This window comes from Petromyzon marinus, chromosome 21 (genome assembly GCF_048934315.1).
Source record: "Petromyzon marinus isolate PM22_M1 ecotype Great Lakes invasive population chromosome 21, UKy_Petmar_22M1.pri1.0, whole genome shotgun sequence".
Lineage (NCBI taxonomy): Eukaryota > Metazoa > Chordata > Hyperoartia > Petromyzontiformes > Petromyzontidae > Petromyzon > Petromyzon marinus.
In genome coordinates this window covers 1,641,614-1,660,065 of record NC_133687.1, presented here as the reverse complement: position 1 = coordinate 1,660,065, position 18,452 = coordinate 1,641,614, and the positions used below count along the sequence as shown (strand labels likewise).

The window sequence follows — 18,452 nt, the reverse complement described above, 5'->3', positions numbered from 1 at the left end:
TAGTGAGGCACTGTTTGATGAAGTCACCATCTGAGAAAGGTTTCCCGTGTAGGGCAATGAGTTGAGCTACTTCATAACTGGCTATTGTTGCATTTTCTTGAGCTTTGTTAGCACGGAAAAAACCTGCTGCTGCGTTAGCAGGCTAGCTTGCCATTTGCTTTACCTTCTCTTTCCGCTCGGCGCCAGTGTAGGACGTGAAGGTCTGATGTTTCGTTTCATAATGCCGTCGTACATTGTACTCTTTCATAACGGCAACACTCTCATTACAAATCAAACAAACACACTTCCCCTTGGTTTCTATGAAAAAAATATTCATTTTTCCACCGAGTCTGAAATTTTCTGCACTCACTTGCAATCTTGCGTCTCTTCGGTTCCGGCATTTCTGGTGACCCTGAGCAATTTTTGTCTTCGATTGCTTGCTTTGTGGAGACGCTACCTTGTTCAAGACAATAGCGCCACCTAGTTTTAAACTAAGAAGTGCAATACAGTGGGCCATAGTCCATTATATTTTTAGACTTTGATACGGGCCAATTAAAAATGGATGGCGGGCCGCAGTTGGCCCGCGGGCCGTAGTTTGGACACCCCTGCACTAGGCTATCCGTGACCCACGTGCAAACGCCACACTAGCAACAACTACTACCACTACTACAACAATCACACATGCCACAGCAGCCACAACGAGTACCACTACTACAACAATCGCCACACGTCAGTGTAGGAACAACTATTACCACTACTACAACAACCACACGCCACAGCAGAAACAACTACTAACACAACAACAACAACCATACATGCCACTAGCAACAGCAGTCGAGTGTAACGCCTGGAGAGTGAAGACCACAAACGCGTGAGTGTAGAACATGCGTCTGGATAACCATTTTTTACACCGAAGCCTCTCAAACAACCGGGCCTCTCGCACACCACAGCCACTAACACAACACAGCCTCTCACACACCAAAACCTCTCACACATCACAGCATCTCACACACCACAATCTCTCGCACACCACATCCTCTCACACACAACAACCTCTCTTACATCACAGCCGCTCACACACTACATCCTCTCACACATCACAGCCTCTCACACACCGCAGCCTTTTACAGATGGAAATTATCCTGCTATGTACCCTATCGCTATACTTCCCGGTCAGATCTAGTGCCACATTCAACTTTACCACCAGATACCCACATTACTTCTCGTCCATACCTGTTGCTCACTATGTCACTACACCAACAAATGAAACAGCGTATCATCACTTCCACACTTCATCATTGCATCCTTTTAAACCCTATCTCTGTCCCACTACTTCACCGACACTCCTTCCGAACTTCATTCTTCTCTTTCGATTTGAAGCTTTCGTGACTGCAAGGATTTATCTTCTTTGGATCTTTCGGTAAAGTCACGTAGAATGAGAATAAACTAATAAAATAACACAATAAAAATTCTCACGACGTACAGAACTGTTGGGACGACAGTTCTGTACCTTTCACCTGAGAACGGCCGCTTGCGTTGTGGCCGAAACGTCGTGAGAATTTTTATTGTATTATTTTATTCTCATTCTACGTGACTTTACCGAAAGAACCAAAGAAGATTCATTCTTCTCTTTAAAATATCTCCATCTACGAATTCCTGCTATTTGTCTAAGGTTCGCCGCTCTGCATCCTTTCATAGAAAATACCTGCGCAAACTGTTAATTCTACTTTTAATATTTCTGGGAGGTATTGAGCATCATCCAGGCCCAAATATAAAGACCTCGTTTAATTCTGTAGGTTTTTCTAGCAGAAAAGGTGTTGCTATTCTACATATCAACATCAGAGGCCTCGTAAATAAATTAAGTCAACTAAAACTAGAAGTGGCAAATTTAGACCCAGACATTTTTTGCCTAAAAAAAACGTTTCTCCCTCCGGCCATAAATGGCTTGTAAATGACCATTGAAAACTACAACCATTTTCGGCTTGCTCGAGGGTCAAAATGAGGTGGAATTGCCATATATGTCCGTAATACTATAGCATGTTCACCAGCTCACTCCGTGTTAAAAAAAAATGTTGCTTTGATGGTCTGGCTATTAAAAGAACTCTCCCGAATAATGAACAGATATTAGTAATGTGTTGCTAAGGATGTAGAAGCTGAGTCTGCACTGAGAGAGCTTATTGAGAGCCTTCCTAAAGGTGGAATAGTTTTAGTGGGAGATCTAAATTGAAATTGGCTAAATCCACCGGCTGTGGCCTCAAATTTTACAGATGAATTTAACCTGTTTCAATTAATAAATTCCCCAACAAGACCCAACCTAAAAAATCCGGGACATTCATCACTGCTTGACGTCCTATTGACAAATGCCCCTCACAATTTCACACTGACTGGTGTTCTAGGCAATAATCTTAGCGATAACTCCTTCATATTTGGGGTGAGATCATTGGCCAAACCCAATTCCCCCCCTAAATTGGTTGAGAAGCCCTCCCTGAGACACTTCAGCATACAGGCATTTACAAATGATGTATTTCACTCGGATATTGACAATGTCTGTGATATCCCTGACCAGACAATGGCTTGGAAGACCTTCAGATCCACATTTCTCAAAATTCTTAACAAACATGCTCCATTGGTTAGATTTAAAATTAAAGGCAATCGCCCACCATGGAATGATCTCTAATTACTAAGCTCATGAAAACTAGGGACAAGGCTTGGGCATCTGCTCATAAAAGTAACTTGGTAAATGACTGGCTAGAATACACGATTTTAAGAAATAGATGCGTCAAAAAAATACGACATGCAAAAAATGCTTACTTTTCCTCCGCGCTCCTGGAATCATATGGCAATGCCAGGATTTTCTGGAAAACAATCAAATGTATCGAAAAAACATCTAAAATAGATAATCTGCCTGTTACGCTAAACCCAAATGGAGAGTATTTTTCAGATCCCCAAAAAATAGTCGACAATTTTAACCTTTATTTTTTCAGAAGCTGGTGACCTTTATGACAATTTATTTGGAGTAAACTCAGCTCACGTAATTTCAGAAACCACTGACCAAACGTTAAACAAATTTAATTTCTTGCCTATACACGAAAATAATGTTCTAAAATAACTGTCTAACCTCAAAGGGTCTTCCGCGACCGGAGCGGATAGTATTCCCGTTTTTGCTCTGCTTACTGTTGGTCACCTAAAATACAAACCGATAGCCCATATTTACAACCTATCCATCAAAGAAGCATCAGTACCAATAGAATGGAAACATTCCTATGTTGGTCCACTTCACAAAGGAGGCCCTAAAGATGATCCAAATAACTACCGACCGATCTCAATTTTGTCTCCGTTGATGAAATTTTTTGAAAAATTACTGAACTATCAAATACAGCACCGCAACTGCTGCATTGGACTCTCTAAATCACATTTACAGTAGCCTTGATAAAAAGCAATACTGTGCCAGTCTTTTTCTTGACCTGTCCAAACCTTTTGATACAGTGGACCACAACACCCTACTAAGTAAACTAAGTTGCCTCCGTTTCTCCAAACACGCAGTAGAATGGTTAAAAAAATTACCTCTCTTTTAACACCCAAACTGTCTTCACAGATGGTTGGAGGTCAAACCATCTGTGAAGACACACACAATTCAGCTCGATAATTCATCTCAACAAGGGACAGCTCGGCGAGTGACAGAAGAGGGCGGAAAGCGGAAGGCTCCGGGGTGGGCCCCGCAATCAACCGAGGATGGCGAGGCTTGCAGAGTAGTGATGTGTCACTGAGTGTAAGTTCAGAGCTGAAAGACAAAGTATCGCGAAGAGTTTTATTCTACATCGAATGCCAGCTCCCAGCTGCAGCGCAACCGGCACAACCGGCGCAGCCAGTGCAACCAGCGCAGCCAGCGCAACCAGCGCAACCAGTGCAACCAGCGCAACCAGCGCAACCAGCGCAACCAAGCAAGGTAGCCAGCTGCCAGTGGACAAGCGTTGTGACGACTCGGCTCATCCAGCAGGGGAAAGAGCCTGACCAGCCACCCGTAAGCAAGAGTGTCAGCGGATCAGCGGTGAGCGCGATCGAGCATCTTCAAGGAGAGGGCGCGTGCGGCGCAGCCCCTCCAGCAGTGGAAAGAGCCTGTATCTGCCAGCGGACGGGCAGCTAAGCCGACGCCCCGAGCAAGAGAGAAAACGAAGCAGTTTGTATGACCCTCCCCCACACTCACACCCTCACAACGCATCACCCGGCGTCTGCTTTACAAAGACACACAACCCGCATATCGGGACAAATCAAGAAGGGTTGCCATTCCAAGGTGGTGCCTTAAATATCAAATGATCGTGAAGAACATTGCTGCCCATTGAGTTACGTGTATACGGCCATTTAGAAGTATTTTAGTCGTTCGTTTTTTATTGCATAATCTTGCCAATGAATCTATTGACGTATACTTTTGCCTTTGGGGTATAATAATTGCTTTAATTGCCTTTTGTTTAGAATATCGTTGCATGCCTGTGTTAAAGACTCTCCCTATCACCAACTAAGCTCATTATGTGGTGGAATTAATCATATGTGCGGTTGCCAAAGGGAAACAACGCGCCCATTGATGTTTCAATTTACTGCTCACTGAGGGAAAATTCCCCGATGGTACCAGGGGTAATTCCAAGCATGAGAGTTCGCACATTATACACTCAAACACAGAAGTGTTTGTGTGTTTCTTTCCTGAGTTCATGCATAATAATCTTATTTATAAGAACTGTATCCTGCGTTGAGATTTGAATTTGGAGACCTGACATAAACACTAATACATAATCAGTAAATGTTAAAGCGAGAATAATTGTATTATACCGATTGATACAATGAACCTAGACAACGAAGCCGAGTTTAATCTGGCATACTTACAGCACACCTGCATAACCTCATACAATCAATTTTGCGATCCCGATTGATAATACTACCCTCGTCAGCGAGGCAGTGCCTAATTATCATACTGGCTCGCATTAGCATAATTGCACGCGTTCACATAAATTAATATGATTATCCATCGAATTAGCATGATTTATGCACATAATTACATCAATTAACACAATTTCGTATAATTACGCATATTTCCAAATTTCATTTATTTTTTATTATTTTCATCAAATTTTCAATACCCGGCATATACAACAACCATCACTCAAAACTGCTCTAAAGGAGTCGTACAACCCTAGCTGCCACTGCTATCCAGTGGCCTGAAATCAAATATACAGCTATAGATGACCAATGCGAGAAATTATCATGTATATTGATTATAGTGTGCTGCTACTACTATTGATACTCCTGCTATTATGAATTAACTCATGCAGCTAGCTAAGGATGTTAGGTTTACATCATTAGACCTCCTTTGCCAGTACCAAAATGTAACAATAAGGGTTTTCCCCTTTTTTCTGGCAACAAAACTGAAACCTTTTTACGAGGATTCATGTCTGCATTAACCACAATACCTGGGTCAAAATGCAAAAAAAAACATACTATGATAATATATGCATTGTCCTTGAAACTGACTGGTCCACACCAAGGGACGGCTTTCTTTTGAGCCTCGACCCAATTGGTGCTCGACCAGATGACACCAGAAGGCCAGAAGGCGTCATCTGGTCGAGCACCAATTGGGTCGAGGCTCAAAAGAAAGCCACCCCTTGGTGTGGACCAATCAGTTTCAAGGACAATGCATATATTATCATAGTATGTTTTTTGTTTGCATTTTGACTGCAGGTATTGTGGTTAATGCAGACATGAATCCTTGTAAAAAGGTTTCAGTTTTGTTGCCAGAAAAAAGGGGAAAACCCCTTATTATTATTATATGATGCTAGGTTTAGTAATATATGTTATGTATGTCGCTATTGTTAACTTTCAATCACATTTCTTATGATCACTGTTACATTGTTTTTATAGCATTATTTTAGTAATTTCTAGAAAGGTTTAGTTTAGCCCGATTTTTTTATGTAGTATAGAGTTAGACTTAAAATTTTTAATCTAAATTGTATTATGATTGTTATTGTGATCTAACATCAAAATGGGATTTTTGCATATTTTTGTACGCAGCATAAACAAAATGGGGTTTTTCTGGAAAATGTTATTGTTTTTGTAGGGGATGTTTCAATTTGCGTACAGTAAATTTTAAATGTATCTTGTAATTTTATTGTTTGTTGTGGTTGCACCCGAATCAAGAGCCGAATGGCTGACAGGGTTATTCCAAATAAATGAAAACTGAAAACATTGCACAATTTCACTCAAACCTAATGTATTTAACCCCGTTATACGACAAAGAGCGTGAGTATTCAACTAAACGAGGAGCTGATACCCCACAGCGTGAAACACCGCCTCGGGAAGGTTTTCTATGCGATTTTCACGCAGACTCAGGACCTGGGTGTTGTCAGGAATTGCAGAGGGAACTAACCTTAGGCCACTGCCAGCACAGTTAGTTGTCTGGAGTCCCTTAGCCCACTCGAACTTGCCACACGAACACTGCGAGGGACGCGTGACTGGCAGAGCTGATTATAGCTCAGGTCCCGCTGGATTCCCTGCAAACTCGTTCACAAAAATCCCCGAGAGGGTGGTTGACCCAGCGGGGTCTTGGTACCTCGCTTCATTGCAAACTCGTTCACTTTGTTTCTATTGTGTGGTTAAATAAAAGACGCTTAATTGCAAATGAGATTTGCTTTATATTACCGATTCCCTTCTTAAATGGTTTGCACATAAACTCCGCTGATGTTATATCATGACACTGATGATGCGATGCTGCAGGAATTAGTTGAATGATACTTTTATATGATTGGTTGACATTAAACTATAGATTCCTATGCTTACGGTATACGCATCAAATCGTGCATGTAAAGAATCCTGTCTCGTGTTTACTGTTTACGATCTGACTGCCTGTCTCGTCTGCTCTGTTCTGTTACTTCACTCGATATCTCTAGGTCAAGGCTTCAGGAATTTAAATCTTCATGACTCACCACGCTACATCTTCCACGTCTACCAATTGAACTGAATGCACATGCAAATTGAATCGTTACATGCTGCACGCGTCCGATGTTTGTTAAACACGTCCCACGTGCCATGAGAAGCACGGCACGTGTCTGCATCACGATTAATCGTTTCTCTTTACAGCACATGCGTGGATGTGTTTATCATACATCGGACAGAAAACGTTCGCGTGCACCCTTGTCCATTACATAGCCTAAATTTTGATTTAAAGCTTTCGTGACTGCAATGATTCATCTTCTTTGGTTCTTTCGGTAAAGTCACGTAGAATGAGAATAAAATAATAAATTGATAAAATAAAATAACACAATAATATTCTCACGACGTTTCGACCACAACACAAGCGGCCTTCATCAGGTGAAGGGGCGAGACTGTCTGGTAGGACAGCGCTGGAGTGAAAGAGCCACGTTCAGATCACGGCTTTTAAGCTGTGTGAGAGGAACAAAGAGCCTTGACAAAGGAATTAGCATATAATTTAGCATTGATATGGCTGAATGATTAGCTTGTGACTGGTCACAGAAATAGCTATGTTAAAAGTTAAAGCATACACATCCGCAGAGGCACCCATTGTTAAAAGGAATTAGCATAGAATTTAGCATTGAAATAGCTAAGTTAAGGCATACACATCCGCAGAGGCACCCCTTGACAATGGAATTAGCATAGAATTTAGCATTGAAATAGCTGAGTGATTCGCTTGTAACTGCTACAGAAATAGCTACGTTAAAGTCAGAGCATACACATTCACCGAGGCACTTAGTACAAATCAAACAGGAGAATTTAGCATTGAAATAACTAGGCGAATTTAGCATTGAAATAACAGTGATTAGCTAGTGACTGGTCACAGAAATGACTACACATCTGAGCTATTCACAGTACTATATAGTGAACCAATAAAAACTAAAATATAAATTACCTTCATGTTATCAATAAACTCTATATTCTCCAATCAGCTAAGCTACCAACAATAAGTCGTTATATATCACAATGCTATATGGCGAAAAAATGGGTGGATTCTTACCCTCAAATTTCAGCACCACGGATAGCTACGGGCCCCGTTCAGACGGACGAGTTCGTCCATGGTCGGAACAGAGGAGGGGGAGAGAGACAGCTGCGAGGCCCTAGTATACTCCATGTTGTAAAACTATACCATTAACCGGGGTGTGAGAGGTATTAAGAGGCAATGCTGGCGAAAGAGTTGCGGTCTGAAGGTCATCGTAAAAATACAATTAATTAAGAACAGAAATGATTTAAAACATCTTTCCAGTGGTTACTAAGCCCGAATCCATCTTCTCGGTTGAAATTGTCTCTGTGCTTGTATATGTGAATGGCCTCATGAACAAATCTCTCATGGTAGCCGGTTGGTTTGCAAAGAACCTCCGTCTTGGAGAAGTCAATGTCATGTGAGCCCACTGAATTGTAACAGTGATCTGCCACGGCAGAGGAGTTCGCCCTACCGTGTTTCAAGTCTGCTTTATGTTCGCGGATGCGGTCCGAGATATGTCTTTTGGTTTCTCCAATGTAGCTACTACCACAGAGGCACTTTAGTTTGTAAACGCCCGGGTACTGTATGTCTGGAACAGCATCTTTTACAGATGGAACTAAATCACGGATTTTATGTACTGTGTTGAATCGGACCTGGATCTTGTGTTTATTCAGGATTTTGGAGATCTTTTTAGTGACCCCTGCAATGTAGGGTAAGGTGATGGTTTTGAGTGGCTCCACAAGAGGATCCTTCTTCATGACTGGAGTGATGGCTTTGCGGATTGTGTAGTCGGAGTAGCCATTAGCCCTGAGAGCCTGGTGTACGTGCTTGAGTTCACTGGTAATGTGTTCCTGGTCGGAAATGCATTGGGCTCTATGGTATAGAGTCTTGATCAGGGAGTTCTTCTGGGATGGATGGTGGTGGGAATCCGGTTTCAAGTAAGCATCTGTATGGGTAGCTTTCCTGTAGACAGAGTGGTTCATTGAACCATCATGTCTCCTTTTAATTAAGACATCCAAAAAGGGTAGTTTGCCATCTTTTTCGACCTCCATGGTAAATCTGATGGCTGGGTGTATGGAATTGATGTGGTCGCGGAATTGGTCTAGAGCAGGCTGGCCATGTGGCCAGATGACAAAGGTGTCATCAACGTACCTCTTCCATAAGGTCGGGCGTAGAGTGGCAGTCTGGATGGCGTCAGTTTCAAATTTTTCCATGAATACGTTGGCTACAACCGGAGATGGGGGGAGCCCATTGGGGTGCCCTCAGTTTGTAGAAAGTTCCATTCCAGGTGAAGTATGTGTTGGTTAAGCAATGTCTCACCAGGGGGGGTACATCAGTATGCAGTCCTTGATGAACCAGGTCTTCAATGATAGCGATGGTGTCAGGTACCGGGACTTTGGTGAACAAGGACACCACATCAAAACTGACAAGCAGGTCGTTTGGGGACAGGGAAATGTCTTTGATTGTCGATACCAGGTGAGTAGAATTTAGTACCGCAGAGGTGGTTTTTCCAGTGAAAGGTCGCAGTATATCAGCCAGAAAACGTGCCAGTTTGTAGGTGGGGGAGCTGATAGTAGAGACGATGGGACGAAGGGGTGTATCTTCTTTGTGTATCTTTGGAAGGCCATATAATCTTGGTGGTCTGGCAGCAGAGGGTTTCAACGAGAACTGTTTGATCTCATCAATTAATGCTGTTGAATCAGAGATGATTTTGTTCGTTTTGGTGACCAGGCTGTTGGTGTGATCTCTTTTTATTTTTGTATAGCTGCCATCGTTGAGTAGTTCTTGAATTTTGTTGTTATATTCTGTTTTGTCCATGATGACAGTGGCATTGCCTTTGTCGGCTGAGAGGACGACAATATCATCCCTCTTTTTTAATTGAGATAATTCAAAACGTTCGTCTTTGCTGATGTTGCTGGGTGGCAACTTAGCGTTTTTGAGGGTTGCAGCGATTTCAGATCTTGCTACGTCTGCAGAGATGTGACTCAAGCTCTTGAGTGCAACGTCGACATGGGCAATGATATCATTAACCGGTAAGTGTCTCGGTGTGACAGCAAAGTTTAAACCTTTAGCTAAAACGGATTTCAGACCATCAGAAATGGAACTGTTACTGCGATTAATTACGACTTTGTTAACGTCTATCTTTTCGGTGTGTGGATCCGATTTTTTGTTGGAGAGGTGATTGAATTTGGAAATCAAATTGTCCCTACATTTGGTCGACATAGTGGCAGTCGAAGAGGTAGTCATATTGTCTACATGTTCCCAATCCGATGTAGACATTGTTGCTATCAATTTTAAGTGTGATTTGTAGAGTGTCTTGTCTAACTGATCGAGTTCGGTGCGTGTAAGTCTGATTTTTTCCGAGATAAGAGCGAAGCTAGTTCTAGCTAGAATTCGTTTTGCATTGAGAGAAGTTGCAACAGCAGAGGTTAGTGTAAATGCGGTTGGTATTACCTTAGAGTCGCGGCATCTCTTCAGAAAGGTGAGAGACTCGATTAGTTGAGCCTTCTTATCCCGAAGTCTGTTGAATGATCTTAAGGATGTGTGGAATCCCTCCCCGTAGAGGCGGTTAAATTTCGATTTAAAGCTTTCGTGACTGCAATCGAAATTTAACCGCCTCTACGGGGAGGGATTCCACACATCCTTAAGATCATTAAACAGACTTCGGGATAAGAAGGCTCAACTAATCGAGTCTCTCACCTTTCTGAAGAGATGCCGCGACTCTAAGGTAATACCAACCGCATTTACACTAACCTCTGCTGTTGCAACTTCTCTCAATGCAAAACGAATTCTAGCTAGAACTAGCTTCGCTCTTATCTCGGAAAAAATCAGACTTACACGCACCGAACTCGATCAGTTAGACAAGACACTCTACAAATCACACTTAAAATTGATAGCAACAATGTCTACATCGGATTGGGAACATGTAGACAATATGACTACCTCTTCGGGTGCCACTATGTCGACCAAATGTAGGGACAATTTGATTTCCAAATTCAATCACCTCTTCAACAAAAAATCGGATCCACACACCGAAAAGATAGACGTTAACAAAGTCGTAATTAATCGCAGTAACAGTTCCATTTCTGATGGTCTGAAATCCGTTTTAGCTAAAGGTTTAAACTTTGCTGTCACACCGAGACACTTACCGGTTAATGATATCATTGCCCATGTCGACGTTGCACTCAAGGGCTTGAGTCACATCTCTGCAGACGTAGCAAGATCTGAAATCGCTGCAACCCTCAAAAACGCTAAGTTGCCACCCAGCAACATCAGCAAAGACGAACGTTTTGAATTATCTCAATTAAAAAAGAGGGATGATATTGTCGTCCTCTCAGCCGACAAAGGCAATGCCACTGTCATCATGGACAAAACAGAATATAACAACAAAATTCAAGAACTACTCAACGATGGCAGCTATACAAAAATAAAAAGAGATCCCACCAACAGCCTGGTCACCAACACGAACAAAATCATCTCTGATTCAACAGCATTAATTGATGAGATCAAACAGTTCTCGTTGAAACCCTCTGCTGCCAGACCACCAAGATTATATGGCCTTCCAAAGATACACAAAGAAGATACACCCCTTCGTCCCATCGTCTCTACTATCAGCTCCCCCACCTACAAACTGGCACGTTTTCTGGCTGATATACTGCGACCTTTCACTGGAAAAAACACCTCTGCGGTACTAAATTCTACTCACCTGGTATCGACAATCAAAGACATTTCCCTGTCCCCAAACGACCTGCTTGTCAGTTTTGATGTGGTGTCCTTGTTCACCAAAGTCCCGGTACCTGACACCATCGCTATCATTGAAGACCTGGTTCATCAAGGACTGCATACTGATGTACCCCCCTGGTGAGACATTGCTTAACCAACACATACTTCACCTGGAATGGAACTTTCTACAAACAAACTGAGGGCACCCCAATGGGCTCCCCCCTATCTCCGGTTGTAGCCAACGTATTCATGGAAAAATTTGAAACTGACGCCATCCAGACTGCCACTCTACGCCCGACCTTATGGAAGAGGTACGTTGATGACACCTTTGTCATCTGGCCACATGGCCAGCCTGCTCTAGACCAATTCCGCGACCACATCAATTCCATACACCCAGCCATCAGATTTACCATGGAGGTCGAAAAAGATGGCAAACTACCCTTTTTGGATGTCTTAATTAAAAGGAGACATGATGGTTCAATGAGCCACTCTGTCTACAGGAAAGCTACCCATACAGATGCTTACTTGAAACTAGATTCCCACCACCATCCATCCCAGAAGAACTCCTTCATCAAGACTCTATACCATAGAGCCCAATGCATTTCCGACCAGGAACACATTACCAGTGAACTCAAGCACGTACACCAGGCTCTCAGGGCTAATGGCTACTCCGACTACACAATCCGCAAAGCCATCACTCCAGTCATGAAGAAGGATCCTCTTGTGGAGCCACTCAAAACCATCACCTTACCCTACATTGCAGGGGTCACTAAAAAGATCTCCAAAATCCTGAATAAACACAAGATCCAGGTCCGATTCAACACAGTACATAAAATCCGTGATTTAGTTCCATCTGTAAAAGATGCTGTTCCAGACATACAGTACCTGGGCGTTTACAAACTAAAGTGCCTCTGTGGTAGTAGCTACATTGGAGAAACCAAAAGACATATCTCGAACCGCATCCGCGAACATAAAGCAGACTTGAAACACGGTAGGACGAACTCCTCTGCCGTGGCAGATCACTGCTACAATTCAGTGGGCTCACATGACATTGACTTCTCCAAGACGGAGGTTCTTTGCAAACCAACCGGCTACCATGAGAGATTCGTTCATGAGGCCATTCACATATACAAGCACAGAGACAATTTCAACCGAGAAGATGGATTCAGGCTTAGTAACCACTGGAAAGATGTTTTAAATCATTTCTGTTCTTAATTAATTGTAATTTTACGATGACCTTCAGACCGCAGCTCTTTCGCCAGCATTGCCTCTTAATACCTCTCACACCACGGTTAATGGTATAGTTTTCCAACATGGAGTATACTAGGGCCTCGCAGCTGTCTCTCTCCCCCTCCTCTGTTCCGACCATGGACGAACTCGTCCGTCTGAACGGGGCCCGTAGCTATCCGTGGTGCTGAAATTTGAGGGTAAGAATCCACCCATTTTTTCGCCATATAGCATTGTGATATATAACGACTTATTGTTGGTAGCTTAGCTGATTGGAGAATATAGAGTTTATTGATAACATGAAGGTAATTTATATTTTAGTTTTTATTGGTTCACTATATAGTACTGTGAATAGCTCAGATGTGTAGTCATTTCTGTGACCAGTCACTAGCTAATCACTCAGTTATTTCAATGCTAAATTCCCCTAGTTATTTAAATGCTAAATTCTCCTGTTTGATTTGTACTAAGTGCCTCGGTGAATGTGTATGCTCTGACTTTAACGTAGCTATTTCTGTAGCAGTTACAAGCGAATCACTCAGCTATTTCAATGCTAAATTCTATGCTAATTCCATTGTCAAGGGGTGCCTCTGCGGATGTGTATGCCTTAACTTAGCTATTTCAGTGCTAAATTCTATGCTAATTCCTTTTAACAATGGGTGCCTCTGCGGAAGTGTATGCTTTAACTTTTAACATAGCTATTTCTGTTACCAGTCACAAGCTAATCATTCAGCCATTTCAATGCTAAATTATATGCTAATTCCTTTGTCAAGGCTCTTTGTTCCTCTCACACAGCTTAAAAGCCGTGATCTGAACGTGGCTCTTTCACTCCAGCGCTGTCCTACCAGACAGTCTCACCCCTTCACCTGATGAAGGCCGCTTGTGTTGTGGCCGAAACGTCGTGAGAATATTATTGTGTTATTTTATTTTATCAATTTATTATTTTATTCTCATTCTACGTGACTTTACCGAAAGAACCAAAGAACATTACATAGCCATTGAGGAATGCTTCAGTGATCGTCGCCACTGACTGGTTGGGGAGTGGCCAGGCCACAGGCCATCGTGAAAAATACTGGACTCCCACCAGCAAGTACTTATTCCCACGAGAGGTAGTGGGAAATGGACCAAGGATGTCTATTCGCAACTAATTCGTTCACGCGGGAAACCTGAATCGATTGTAATGGTGGACAACAAATTAGCGACATCCTCAGCCATGCCAGGCCAGAAGAAGTTTAACTTAAGTGTGGCCAGCGTCTTATGCACACCAAGGTGCAACAAACGCTCATGTATCGCCCAAATGACCTTGCCCCGCAGGGCAGTGGGCACAACGATGTTCTATCGGCGCAACCCTCCATCCCAAAGCATGAGCAATCCGCCTCTAAGAATGACAGAGGCGATACCTTGTCAATCCTCGCCCCCCTCAGGCTTTCTGACATGGCGTCGCAATTTAAGCAGGGAAGCGTCCTCCACCTGGAGGCGCCCCCATTCTGCATGGTCCAACTCAATGACAGCGTCACGCGCTGCCGGACCCTCGGCCAACTCAGATGTAACCACGTTGGGGAGGGGACAAAGGCTCAGCGACCGGCTTACAGCGCCAGTAGCCCAAAAAGCAGGCGCACCCGCCGCTCGTTGGTAATCGTGACAGGGCATCAGCATTCGTGTGACGGGAGCCCTTGCGATAGGTAACCTTAAAGAAGTTATCCTGGAGGACCTCCAACCAGCGTGAAAGTTGGCCAGATGGCAAACCCGGGGACAAAATGACGGTAATAGATGCAAATCTTATGAAACTGAGTACCTCCCCCACCGACGTGGGGTTTGGCCAAGTTCGGACACACGCGCTTTTGTCCAGGTCAGTCGTAATACCCGATTCACTTACTAAGTGGCCAAGATACAGAACCGATTTCTGGAGGAAGTGACATTTCTGCAGTTAAAATTTCAGGTTGGCCACGCATTTTGAGAAAGACAGCGCGTAGCCGTTCTAGGTGTTCGTCAAACGTACTGCTGAAAGCGATGACATCATTAAGGTATATCAAGCACGAGTCCCACTGGAGACCAGCCAGGACCAGTTCCATTAATCGCTGGAACGTGACCAGCACGGAATGAAGACCCATCGGAAGACAATTGAATTCGAACAAGCCTTGTGGTGTACGAAAGGCTGTCTTGGGTTTAGAGCAGTGGTTCTTAACCTGGGTTCGATCGAACCCCAGGGGTTCGGTGAGTCGATCTCAGGGGTTCGGCAGAGCCCCCGCCACGGAGGTCCGGACACACTTGAATTATTGTGTAAATTTGTGATGACACACACGGCCCGCTTGGCCATCACTGGCTGCAGATGATCATGCTACACTGCTTGGCCAATCAGCGCTGCGGGGAATTTAGTGCGTACTCAGTAGTCAACGTGTGACTGTTGTTGTCGTACGTCGTGTGATTTCTTTAATATTTTATCCATACTAACTATGTCGGGCAAAAGAAGAAAGTGGTCGGACGAATATGTACAACATGGATTCTCATGTATCACGGAACGTGATGGGAGTGAGCGTCCTATCTGCATGATTTGCAACGCCAAGTTGAGCAACTCTAGTCTTGCACCGGCAAAACTAAAGGAACACTTCTTGAAGCTGCATGGAGACGGGGAATACAAGAACACAACACTTGCTGAATTCAGGGTGAAGAGAGCCAGATTCGATGAAAGGGCCACTCTGCCTGCTCTTGGATTTGTACCTGTTAACAAACCGACCCTGACAGCATCGTACGAAGTTGCTTACCTGATCGCAAAGCAGGGCAAGCCACACACCATTGGTGAAACACTTGTGAAACCAGCTGCATTAAAGATGGCGAATCTGATACTCGGAACAGCGGCCGAAGGTAAATTATCCCAAATTCCCCTTTCAAATGACACCGTCAGTGACAGAATAGAAGACATGAGTAAAGACATCTTGGCTCAAGTAGTCGCGGATCTGATTTCAAGCCCGGCAAAATTCAGCCTTCAACTCGACGAAACCACAGACGTTTCTGATCTAAGCCAGCTTGCTGTTTTTGTACGCTATGTGAAAGACGACATGATAAAAGAAGAGTTTTTATTTTGTAAGCCTCTTACAACAACAACGAAGGCAGCCGATGTGAAGAAGCTTGTGGATGACTTCTTCAGAGACAACAATCTTTCATGGGATATGGTTTCTGCAGTTTGTACGGACGGAGCTCCAGTCATGCTGGGAAGAAAGTCTGGTTTTGGTGCGCTAGTAAAGGCCGATGCACCACACATCATTGTGACGCATTGTATTCTGCACAGGCATGCGTTGGCAACAAAAACCTTACCTCCAAAAATGGCAGAAGTATTAAAAACTGTGGTGGAATGTGTGAACTATGTGCGAAAAAGTGCTCTGAGGCACCGCATCTTCAGTGAGCTGTGTAAAGAAATGGGCTCTGAATTTGAGGTACTTCTGCTCCATTCTAATATTCGGTGGTTATCCCGGGGACAGGTGCTGAATCGTGTTTTTGCCATGCGTGTGGAATTAGCCCTGTTTTTGCAAGAGCACCAACACTGCCATGCAGATTGCTTCAAAAATCCTGAGTTCATTCTCATTTTAGCGTACATGGCTGATATATTCGCAGCTCTCAATCATCTCAATCAGCAGATGCAGGGTGGTGGAGTCAATATCATGGAAGCGGAAGAACACCTGAAGGCTTTTCAAAAAAAGCTACCGTTATGGAAACGACGAACAGAGAACAATAACTTCGCAAACTTCCCGCTTCTGGACGACTGTGCAAGTAAGATCGAAGATGTGTCTGGAATCGGAGATATTTCTGTATCCACGGAACTGAAGCAAACAATTGCCACGCACTTAGATGAGCTTGCAAAGTCTCTCGACGGATATTTCCCTACAAGAGAGTCATATCCAGCATGGGTGAGACAGTCGTTCACGTTTGCTGTTGAAACAGCAGATGTCAATGATGAATTCCTCGACGAAATCATTGAAATTCAGCAGAGCCAGGTTCAACAGCAACTCTTCAGAACAACAACGCTCTCAACGTTTTGGTGTCGACAAATGAACAAGTATCCAGTTATTGCTAAGAAAGCCCTGGATTTTTTTATACCATTTGTTACAACATATCTTTGTGAGCAATCCTTTTCGAGGATGCTGGACATAAAAACGAAGAAAAGGAACAGACTTTGCTGTGAAAATGACATGAGAGTGGCACTTGCCAAGGTGAAGCCACGCATATCTGAACTGATCTCTCAAAGGCAACAGCAGAAGTCACATTGATTTCCAGGTATGTAATTTGTTGTGAGTTTATGCATTGTGTTGGTTTTATTCTTTGAACAAGGTAATGTTCATGCACGGCTCATTTTGTGTACCAGTAAAAAACATATCTATGTCTTGAATTTGAAAAAAATCACATTTTATTTTTCACTAAAGAGGGGTTCGGTGAATGCGCATATGAAACTGGTGGGGTTCGGTACCTCCAACAAGGTTAAGAACCACTGGTTTAGAGGCTTCGTCTGGTGGCAACTGCCAGAACCCGGATAGGAGATCAAGAGTGGAAAAGAACCGCGTTCCGGCTAGAGTATCCAGTGAGTCATCCATTCGAGGTAAAGGGTACGCATCAGCGACAGAAATCAACACAAAAGCACAAGCTACCATCGTGCTTTTTAACTAGTACAATCGGTGCTCCCCATGGGCTAGTGGACGGTAAAATAATGTCAGCAGCTGACATTTCGTTATCCGCCAGCCAAACGTGTTCTTTTTCTGCAGGGCTCAGCCAGTAGGGATTCTGCCGGATGGGAGTGGCGTCGCCCATGTCAATGTGATGACTAAAAAGCATAATGCGTCCAATATCAAATTTCCCTTTACTAAAATATCCGAAAAGTCGCGCAAAAGCACCCGCAGCTTCCCCCTCTGGACCTCGGACAATTCCGCATTCTCGGAACAAAGCTTCTCCATCCACCCCTCATCAGGTTTCTGGTGCGGCCGCGTAATCGATGCGGATCCCACATTGCCCAGAATGCTTCCCTCATGGAGCGCTGGCAACGCATGAGCTGGCACAGTGTCTAACCCTGCAATAAGGACCTGATTGAAGGGCTCCTGGTCGTTGGATACCAAGGTCTGCACCCCCACCAACGTCAAACCATGACTGACTTTATTAGCAGGACCCAAGTGAATTCCTCCCACCATCGCCCCCCCCCCCCCCCCAATCTAGTGGCTTCAACAATCATAGGGGAACCAACATTTGTGTGCCGGGGGGAGTCCTCAACATCCTACATGCAAGTGCTTGCACGGTAGCATTAGCCGTGTATAAGCGGGTGGGAGAAGGAAAACATGCCAATCGACAGCCGGATGGTAATTCCAAGCACCCTTGGTCAATCAAAATTTTCAGGGGCATTCTTCACAAAAAATCTGTCTCGAGCAAGCAAGGAATAGCAAGGAATGTTGAAACAAGAACCTGCCCTGTCAATTTAACATCCGCAATGCACACTTCCGCTGTTATTTTCCAAATAATGTCCAATGAGCCGCCGTTTGCGGCGAAGCTCGGAGCTTCGACAAGGCATAAG

At 43.8% G+C, this 18,452-nt stretch overlaps 1 long non-coding RNA gene across 1 annotated transcript; it reads left to right on the top strand.

The window, feature by feature from the left end:
• The first annotated feature begins 483 nt into the window (after positions 1 to 483).
• On the top strand, positions 484 to 7,075 carry LOC142925515 (uncharacterized). Its single transcript, XR_012942461.1, has 3 exons — positions 484 to 850; positions 3,575 to 4,160; positions 6,912 to 7,075. It is a non-coding gene; the product is annotated as an uncharacterized LOC142925515 (long non-coding RNA).
• Positions 7,076 to 18,452: the final 11,377 nt, after the last annotated feature.